The sequence below is a fragment of the Aegilops tauschii genome, chromosome 4 (assembly GCF_002575655.3).
Source record: "Aegilops tauschii subsp. strangulata cultivar AL8/78 chromosome 4, Aet v6.0, whole genome shotgun sequence".
Lineage (NCBI taxonomy): Eukaryota > Viridiplantae > Streptophyta > Magnoliopsida > Poales > Poaceae > Aegilops > Aegilops tauschii.
The window spans coordinates 518341523-518352298 of record NC_053038.3 but is presented as its reverse complement, the minus strand read 5'-3'; the positions used below and the strand labels follow the sequence as shown (position 1 = coordinate 518352298).

General features: G+C 45.7%; 1 long non-coding RNA gene across 1 annotated transcript; it reads right to left on the bottom strand.

The window, feature by feature from the left end:
• Positions 1-315: 315 nt before the first annotated feature.
• Positions 316-8189, bottom strand: LOC109739213 (uncharacterized). Its single transcript, XR_005755231.3, has 4 exons — positions 8072-8189; positions 5575-6717; positions 1390-3626; positions 316-746 (listed from the first exon to the last, which is right to left on the bottom strand). It is a non-coding gene; the product is annotated as an uncharacterized lncRNA (long non-coding RNA).
• Between the last annotated feature and the right edge of the window lie 2587 nt (positions 8190-10776).

Below are 10776 nucleotides of genomic sequence, written 5' to 3'. Positions count from 1 at the left end.
AAAATGCCCGTGCGTTGCACCGGAAGAAAAAAAATCAGACCCCTTAATAAGCATAGCTACATGAGTAATTGTTTGATTTATGACCCACATCAACTATTGTGACCAGCTTGCTTAGAAAATAAAAAAACTATTGTGACCAGCTTATTAACCAAGAATCGAAAATATGGATAGTTAATTTCCTAAACTTGGGACATTTTTCTCATGGATACGTAACAATCTTCTCAAAATCTAGAACAATTTTATCCTAAACCTAAAAAATTTCTCCATTTCGTATGTTGTTGCCAAAAGAAACATAATTTAATCAACGCCATATACTTCTAAAAGGCTCAAACATCAACTACATGTGAACAGAAACGCAGAGGCGAACTCTTTAGGACTACTATAATCATAGTGATCAGCGACCACTCTTGGCAGATATTCTTTTGAAGTGTCCATGTTAAAACGATATGGCACATCATTTATATACAAACTGCTTGTGCGATTCCGAAGTCTGAATGCTTGTATGGCATCTTGGTGCCAAGAAAAAGAGATGACCACTCTTTCTTCTGTTGCTTGATGTATTGTTCGTTTAGATGTAAATTCCAACTTCTGACTAATTGCGCTGAGAATTGCTTGAACTGATTGCTGACCAAAATGTGATAGTGGCTCCATGACAAAAGGGTAGTGCCATACGGTGCATATTCTTGTGGATCCCTGTATATCTCCCGTGAATATTTCTTTGCTTGACTGATTGTTGATATCCATGGCTGTGCCAGAAAAGGAAAATTTTAAATTAAGAACGGTGAAAATCATATACTCTACTGTGATATATATGGGCCAAAGAAGCATAAATCTTTTGCTGATCAAGCATGACAACTTTGTACTCCGTAAGTTTGACAGAGAAGGGCAGTTTATTACTGTTTTCTCTGTGACCATGAATACTGTGAGCGAAATGCGACCCTAAAATAAGCAGATAATATTTGTTTTCCTTTCTAGTGAGCATAGAGCAGGAGTGGATCTTACTAAAATAGCATGAGTGATTTATGCTACGGCAGAAAGTAGCTAAAAGAAATACTACTAATGGAAGAATCAAAAATCCAGGAAATGGAGAGATTATATCTGCAAGTGCAGGAAAAAGTGGCAAATTCAAAGAATGTACTTTCATTTACCAACAGATAAAATGTTTCTGTTCTCGTGAGCAAACGGCTAGAATGAACCTCATTAAAATAGCATGAGTGATTTATCCAAGGGCAAATAGTAGCTAAAAGAAATACTACTGACGGAAGAACAAAAAATAAGGAAATGGAGATATTATTCTTGTGAGTGCACGAAAGATTATTCCAAAGGAAGTACTTTCTTTTAGCTATCGCTCAAAGCAAAAGATTAGTGCAATGGGTAAAAAGTACACACCTTGACAGAATATCTTGTTCTTGTAAATCATGTGCTCTACAAATTTCTGAAATCTGCCACTGTAATTGTACAAAAATCTTGCCACCGAAATCTGCCAGACTGTCCACATAAGTTCTTCACTTCGGTCATAATCCAATTGATAATAATAAGAAACTCTGCTAGTTGCATATCTTTTAAAGCAAGAAATTAATTAATAATTACACCTCTCTGTAGTCCGTAATTTCATCCCATTGGGCTTCTGCACAAGTGTCTACTCATTCACAATATACACTTATACAGACAAATTTAGATGGCAGAACATTGTAGATCGGAAGAAAATTTTCAGGGTAAAATCCATGTCAACAAAAAGAACAGACATAGAGCCATCATGAGATTTGGAGCCACAAAAGTAGTAAGGAAAAGGAAGAAATATGAAAAAGAGAAGGACATTTTTGCTCGTTTAGTACTCACTGATCCCTGCTAAAGAGAAAGACATGAGACTGGACGGAAACGTCAACTGAAAAATTGACGTCAAAAAGAGAGAAGTATATCTTCTAAAGTCAAATTATAGCTACAGCAAAACAATTCTCTACTTTCTCTAGCAATGGCAAAATTCAGAGATGTACATATTGAGGAGGTGTTCATGTTGGGCAGACGCGAGGCACTGGATTTCGAGGGGTACAGGGGTGTACAGCACCAGCGGCGCTGGGGCTTTGGTCGCTGCGATGAAAGTATGCCATCTCTGCTCTCAAGCACCACCAGATGGTGGTAAAACTTCAGTAGTAGAGGACACCCGACCGACAACATCTAAAGAAAAACAAATCATTAATTCACTCTAGTTTACTTTCCATAGGAAAACATAAGCAATAGTGTTGTAAAATAAAAGGAATTGTCAAAATTAGTAGCTTCATATGAGAAATCAAATGGGAAGACAAACGATAGTACTCGGTTATCAAGTGGCCAGGATACACACACAGATCAAATATATTTCAGTGAGAGAATATTCTGATCGCAGTTCATGATTTCCTCTCCGAGCAATTGATACTCACGCTCACTCCAATTCTACTGGCAATTCCGTGAATCAAATATATGCTTTCTTGCATAGCAATGAGCTCTAGAACCTTGACCATCTAAGGGAAGATAATTTTTCATCAAAGTTATAAACAGACCCAATTTGAATGTACCTCATCAAATGAAAGGTGCATAGATGTTTAACAGCCTCAAGGTATGAAGAATCATAGAATTCAGAAGACGGCTATGTATACATGCTATGTATTAATGTCTCATGTCTTCAGAAATCTCTATCTACTTTTCAGTGGGAAAATTAGCTAATTCCAGACTTATGTGCTCGACTTGATAACTTATAAACACTCTTGGCCATTAACCTATTCCACGGACTTCAGCACAATACCTGTATAAAATTTATAGAAATTCTGCTCTAAAAACGTTAAGCTAAGTCGGCAATGCATATATTACCCACATCTTATTCTTCGACCAAAAGAAGGTAACAAACTCCTATAAGTATAGATGAAAAATATGTTATGAGCATCATAAAGATAAAAATTATCAAATGACAAGGGAAGCGTAGTTTTGCACAAGTTACCATTCATGCACCTGAAAGATCCACACAAATAGAGCTAATAAAGGATTGAGTCAGTAATATCACCATCATCTCAAGGTTCTTCCACTATCTTCATCCTTCCCACCTCCTCGCGAGCAAACCCACTGCCCCGCCCAAATCCATCTCATGTCTTCTCACAACCAAAGTATCAATCATTAAAAATCGAATCACCACTCTCGCTGGATGCTATAAATCTCGTTTTCCATTTCAACTAAGCTCTACAGTGCTGAAATTTCTAAATCCACGTGCTTTCTTTTTTCTGCATTTCCACTGTCTTCGTGAAAGTGAAACTGACTTAGTGAAACCGGACATGTCCTGCACAAACCCAAGGAAGCTCTAAGTATGTTGGTGACCTGTTTATCATTCAGCTTAGAGTACCTTTGCCCTTCAACAATGTTGCACGCCTGCAGTCAATTTGTACAATACACTGAACATCTGATGTCTAACTAAAATATGAGCATCCGATGTCTAATTTTTAGTAAACAGCGAGCATGGATACAGTGCCTCCGTAGGCAAATTTGCAGGCCGTGAATCACTTCTAGACTGCAGGCGCCAAGTAGTACTGCAAATTGTAGTTGTATCTTTGCATGAAGTACTGAACAACCGACATTCTGGTCCTCTCTCATCAACACGAAATCTAACAACCAACAAAATAACAGAAGAAAAACGAAATTAGAAAGAGAACAATAATCATGAATTGATACTAAAAGGGACTCTGTGGTATGACATTCATAAAAAAATGTGAACAGGAGCAGAGATAGATCTTCGCAATGTTACAGAAATCAAATGCATGGGAGCCGGAAGAATGTTCTACACAAATTATTCATCTAACAGATTCCTGTCACACAAATATCAATGAGACAATGAAGAAGAACAAGCCAAAAATCAATAGGAAAATCTTTCTAATATTCCACAACACTGATTAGTCGCTCCAGAACATAGTGATAAATCTGAACAAACCAAACAACACCCAAATCAAAGCATGAGATGCAAGGAAGAGAGATAAATGTCACCCATCCTAGCAGGTCACCACATCGTGAAGCTTGATGAACTCAGAGGATATCTTATACTGGAAATTTAAAATTGGTAGAATAATACAACTCTCTTATGCTGCCAACACACAACCTAATACATGCTACTTCTACAACATACTAAGCAGCTAAAATTCCAATAGATGATAGTGGTTGAACTGAACGAACACTGCTTATACAGCAGAGTAAATAGATGAGCTCACAGTCAGACTTCTCCTCCGTATAACAAAATCAGGCCATGAGCACACATTTTTTTTTAGAAAAGGAGGATGACCCCCGGCCTCTGCATCTGGGCGATGCATACGGCCACTTTATTAAATATTCTCACAAGACCTTACAAAGTAATACAATAGTAAGACTAAAGCCGCCGTCTAAGCACCTCTATCCAGCTGATGAAGGGGCTCAGATAGCCTGGCCCTAATACCAAACAGACATCGCAGCCAAACCTAACATCTAAGACCTGAGATCCCATCCAGGACGCCTGCCGGGCATGGGTCTCACCGGTCCGGCGTGCACTCAGATGCCGCCGCCGCCAACTGCCACCGCTCCATCTTCAGAACTGTACTGATGCATCAACCTTGCTCGGTCTAGCTATCATCGGCGCCACCACGGCGCCAAACAACACCTCCTCCCTGCGCGCAAACAGCTGAGCACATCGTGGTCGCCACTAATACACCTCAGCGCCATGCTGCAAGGTATCACCAGCCGACACAGCTTGAAGTCCTTGGAAGATCTGTCGTGCGTAGCACCTGCCGACCAGGCATGACAAAGCGTAGCACCTATCGGTCAGGCATGACTTGACATCACCACCGAAGCTCCGTGCAAGACGAAGCTGCTCCACCTCCTGCCTCTGACATCCAGCGCTGCTCCGCAAACGATGCTCCCAAGAGAGAAACGACACCACAGTGCCGCCATCGTCCAATCTGGAACACCAGATCCTAGGGTTTTCCCCGGAGCAGCACGAGTGGGTCGACAGTAGTTACACGACGATGCCTCCATCAAGGTAACGGCGAGAACGCCGCCATCGCCTGCCGTCGGCTCGGTTTTCACCGGCAACTATGTCTCCCCTACTCGCAGCCGGGACAAGATGATGGATCTCGAGATCCGATCACCAAGCCTCTGGCCGGCCATCTCAGGAAGAAGATGACCACCATGTCCACAAACGTCACCACGCCGGGCACGCGTCGCCGCCGGCACCCCCATGGTGCCTTAGAGGCCGACAAGCCCCGACGAATCCCATGCCTCGCCAGCCGCCATGGCCCAGACCCAGGCAACCGCCATGGAGGCAGCACCACTGGACGGTGCCTAGCCCTCCAGCCCGCCGCCGAGTCATCGCCGGAGCTCCGCCGCGCCACGCCGCCAAGCCGCCGCACACATATCCAACATAAGTTGTTTGTAGTACACGCTGAGATAACTATTCATGTGTATGCCACTGCAAAGCTAATTGATAACTGGAGAAATAGCAGAATCGCAGACGGAGCCAAGGGATAGAAACAATAACTAAAACAGGGGATTCCATCGGGTGTTTAGCTTTGAAGGGGATAGAAACAATACCTCTCCTGTAGCCGCTGCAGACGACATTGGACCACTCGGCGGCGACATTGGACGCTTCGTGAAATTTTCGACAGAATTTGATGGAGACTATGGTCCAAGGACGGAACCTGATGGAGATTCAGGCCCAGGACGCTTCCATCTTATAGCAGTCAAGTCAAATCCGGGTCGGGCATTACATTGATCTGTGTTGGACAAGGACACGTTCAGGACTCTTCAATTCTAATCAGACACGGGAGTAGGACGCCGTCGGGGCAATTGGAGCCATCAGCAGGCGGCGGTGGCAGCACCCCGGCGCCCATGGAGACGCCGCGCAGCAACCGCAGCACGTGCCGCTCGTCGTTGGACAGGAGTGGTCGTCGCGCGCTGTGGGTGTCGGTCTCCAGCGCCATCTTCAAGGTCCCGTGGCCATCCCCCTGTGCAGCCCGGCCGCGAGCATGGGCAGCTCGATGAGGAACGCCGGTGGCGCCCGCGTGTCCTCATAGATGGCCAGGCTCAGTCGGCCGCAGGGGTGCCCGAAGAGCGTCACCGCCGCCGCGTGGTCCGCGAGGATGGCCCTGCTGCCGAGGAAATGCGGGTGAGCGGCCGGGGGGCTTACCATCTTGTGGAGGACGCGGTCGTCGTGTGAGTACGGGTGCGCGAGGGCGAGGACCGCCGCGCCACCGCCAGCGCGCGCGGCGAGCGCGCATTTTTGGAGGAGGTGGAAGACGAAGGCGGCGCTGGTGCACAGCGTACCCACCCTACCTCCTTGCCTTCCCGTCCTCTGCTGCTCCACCTCGACGCGCGGCAGAAGCCGTCTCCGCCGCACACGCCCCGGCGAGCGTCGTCCATCCTCCCGCGTGAGGCACGATGGCCGGACAACCACCGCCACTGCCCGGCCTTGCCGCGCCGTCTCCGCCGCACACGCCACCACCACTGCCCCGCCTCGCCGCGCTGTCTTCCATCCTCCCGGCGAGCGCCCTCCGTCCTCCCGCGTGAGGCACGGCGGCGGCCGTCGCAAGCGCACAACGGAATTGGCGAAGCCGCCGTCACTGTCGCAGGAGAAATGGATAAGATGACGGGAGGACAGCGGGTGGAATTCAAATGAGTACAGGTTTTTTTTTTTGCAAAATTGAAATGTTATATAGATACCCACTAAAACAGAGACTGCGGGTTGATTTCTTATAAACCGATGGACTTTTATGCAAAATCGCTAGCGACGCCGGACGACTAGAAACCTAATTTTTTTTATTATTAGGTAAAGATAAAGATAGGGCAGGTTACGTGCTACTTTTTTATTCTGTACGTATAATAAAAGGACTGTGGGCCTTCTGAGTAAAAAAAATTGTCGATGATTATATGGGTTAATCTACGCCGTAGTATTTTCTAATTAATGTAGGAATTTTTTGGGAGTCATAAATTAGTATAAGTATAGAAGTATCTCTACTGTTATAAAAATCGAATTGATGATGATGGTGTGCCTGCCATCTTGCAATATAGACCCTCCGATCTATATCTGATGGATAGAAAGCAAATTGTGGCAATTTCGCCAAAAGATACCGCACCTCTCTCCACATTTGCAGATAAGGCCTTCTCTCGTTCATCCTTATCTCCCGCAACATCATTGTTGAGCAATTAAAAAAGAAAACCTCTGGAACAATCTGGCATGATGGCCGCTGCCGGCGTCGTCCATCCCATGCCTCCGCTCAGTCCGCATGGATCAATCACCACATGCTTTTGTAAAAATAATGCATTTTGATGTCCCGTGCTATGCACGGGCATCTTGCTAGTAGATATAAATGTAGATAGATAGATATCTATACCTCTTTCCCTATACTATTCATCACCCAGGTTGAAGAATAAGTTATTTTTCACACGAGGTAATCTTACGATTGCTTTATAAATAAATTATGTTTGGAATACAAATAGTTACATTAATATTGATTCACTACATAAAATTTGGTATAAGAAAACAAAAAATAGGTTATTAAACCAGAAATATCGCACTTTATGTATGTTTTTTACATTCGTAACTTTCTGTAAGATAAAATATTTCTTACGGCGAGTACATATTTTATTGCGTTCTTTTTTTACGTATGAAATAAGACAAAATTTACAAAACCTAAAAATAGGGTGCTTTGACGTCAAAATAGAGAGGGGGTGAAGAATAACTATTCCTCACCCACGCTGACGAATAGCGACATATATATATAATAATAATAATAATAATAATAATAATAATAATAATAAAGCAATTATCGCTTCTGCCCGCGCGCTCACCGTCGCGGCTCTTTTGCTAAAACCCCACATGTTTTTCAGTAATACAACCCGCAGTTTTGTTTTTTTAAAGGACCCTAGGCAGCGTTGCGCCCCTCCCGTCACAAAGCTCTGCCACTCTGGTGCATCTCGCCTGTGCAGCGGCCGCCGCCACCCCCCTTCTCGTCCTCTCCTCACCGCCGCCAGTTTGCGTCCTCCGGGCAAAGCCCCCTCGCGGATCCGGTGGCGTCGGGGCCTCTGGCACGCTGGAGCTGCTCGGTTGCGAGTGGGGGCGCAGTGAGGTGGGCCAGGGAGAGCGCCGCGGACAGGAAGTCGCCGAAGGTGGCCTTGGCCGGCACGAGGGCGAGCACGCGGGCGCGCATACGCGCCGCCCGAGCCCATGATGGGGCAAGAAGTCACGGCGGGAGTTGGCGCCGCCGGAGCCCAGGAACAGGGAATGGGGCGAGGCGTCGCGGCAGAGGACGATAAGGCGGCCGGCGTGCTCGCTTTGGGCGAGGCGTCGCGGCGGAGGACGATATGGCGGCTGGCATGCTTGCTTGGGAGGAGGGAGGCCGCGGTTGCCGCCGACGCCAGGAGGAAGCCCGGCCTCCTGCCTATCGTCGTCGCCAGTATCTCGTCCTCCTCATCAGGACCGCCATCGGGTGGGAAGAGGAGGAAGGGCCAGCGGCGGGGCGACGCCAAGCCCCAGCCCCAGCCCTTGGCTGGGCGCTCTGAGATCCCCAGCAGCAACAAGAAGCCCAGCGCTAGGCCGTCCAGGGACAGGAAGGCTCGCCGAGCGGCAGAAGAGGGGCAAGGGCCATCGGGCTAGGAGATTGAGTTGAGGAAGCAGCAGCCGGAGAAGCCGAAGCGGGTGGTGTGGTGGCGGTGCGCGAGGACACAAGCATGCAATCTGCTTCATTGTTCCAATGACATTCAACCAATACGTGAACTCTGCCATCCAGCAAAGCAAGTTGTGCACGAAAAGGATGCTCTGATGTGTTCATAATCATTGGTGAAATTTAGTGTGATAACGGTCGGTCAGGATATCATGGTAAATTTGTGTAGACATAAATCAGGATGTCAATTCTTTTTCTCATATCTGTAGACATAAATGTAATGGCCGTGCCAGCCATACATAGTGCTCCCTCATAACCTGTCATGTGACGGCCATTAGCGATTCTTGGATCTCTTCGAGTGTTCTCCCTTTAGTTTCTGGCACTAGCCTTGCCACGAACAACACAGTAACCAGGCTCGCTGCCACTAGTAGGAAAAGGGCTTTTACCCCGGTTCATAAGGGTCTTTAGACCCGGTTCTGGAACCGGGACTAAAGGATCGTTACTAATGCCCTACCCCTTTAGTCCCGGTTCTTACACGAACCGGGACTAAAGGCCGTCCACGTGGCCGGTGCGGGGAGCCCAGACAGGAGGGCCTTTGGTCCCGGTTGGTGCCACCAACCGGGACCAATAAGCAGTGCCTTTTGTCCCGGTTGGTGTCACCAACCGGGACCAATAGGCATCCACGCGTCAGCAGCTGACAGGAGCTGAGGTTTTTGTTTTTTTTAAATGGGGTGGTTTAGGGGTTTTGGGGGGTTAATTTAGGTGTTTCATATATTGTGTTAGCTAGCTAATTAATAGAAAGAAGTGTCCTCTCTTATCTCCGTGCTTGGTCGACGCTACGTACTATATACGTATGGAGAGGAGTAGACACGCTAGCTAGTAATCAAATGAAGGAAACAGAAGATCGTCATGAACATATGCATACAGAGAGAAGTGATATCGACCACCTCTCCTTCTCCGAGATATTGGTCGAACAACAAGTTCTCGTATATCTATCCGAGACTACCGGCTACATATATACAATAATTATCTCTTACAATACAATCTCCTAATTAAATTGTAGGAACACGGGGTCCACATAGTATTCTCCGTTTTCAGCGATCACGTGGTCAAGGAAGAATGCCGCCAATTCCTCTTGAATTCCTCGCATACGATCTGGTGCTAGGAGTTCATCCCGCTTCCGAAACATCTAATTTGAAGAAGGGGGTCAATACATATATATATATATGAATAAATGAAACTCAACACAAATGATGGTAATAAAATAAAATTGTGAATATTATTGCTTACGCACTTCATATTGTTCTTCAGTGTAGCCCCGCTCACAGGTCGTGTAGCGGATGGACTCGCAAACGTAGTATCCACAGTAATTATTCCCGGGTTCCTGCCACAACCACTTTACAAAAAATAGAGGTCAATCAAACTGATAAGCAAGCATGCTAAATGGTATTGATGAAACTAGCGCTTGAATCACTAGGAGATGCGCGGAACATGCTACTATAGTACTTACTTTCGGGTGATTAAATTGCAGCTTCTTCGGCAGTCCCGGAGCTTTTGAGGTGAATTTTCTCCAAACCCTGCCAGACAAAGAAAACAATTACTTGATATCAGGAAATGAACAAAGTTGCTGATATGGTGGATAATGATCGATTTAACTTACTTCTGGAGCATTTGAGTCATGTTCGCATAGTCCTGGGGATCTTTTCGTCTTGAGTCTAAGACGGTTACTACTCCCTGCTCAAGCTTAATCTCTAGGAGAATATAGTGGAAGCTGCGCATGCATGCATAAGTCATCAATTACATTACCATAACCTGGACTAATAAGGGAAACCGAATATGCACAAGACAGTAACACTCACTTGAAGTTGTAAGGAAAGAGTATTATATCTTTGTTTTGATTTAATACCAACGATTGTAGCAAGTTGGCCTCGGCTTCTTTGGGATGTTTTTCAACCGTATATGCATCTATGAGATTTGTGTTAATGAACCCAATATCACCGATTTGTCTTTTCTTCAATTCGGCGATCTTCAATCTGCATAATATAGTGAGGATAAGTATAAATACATGCAATGAAAGAGCTGACCTATATAGAGAGACTTAATGACAGAAGTAGTACTACTTACAGACAGTAGC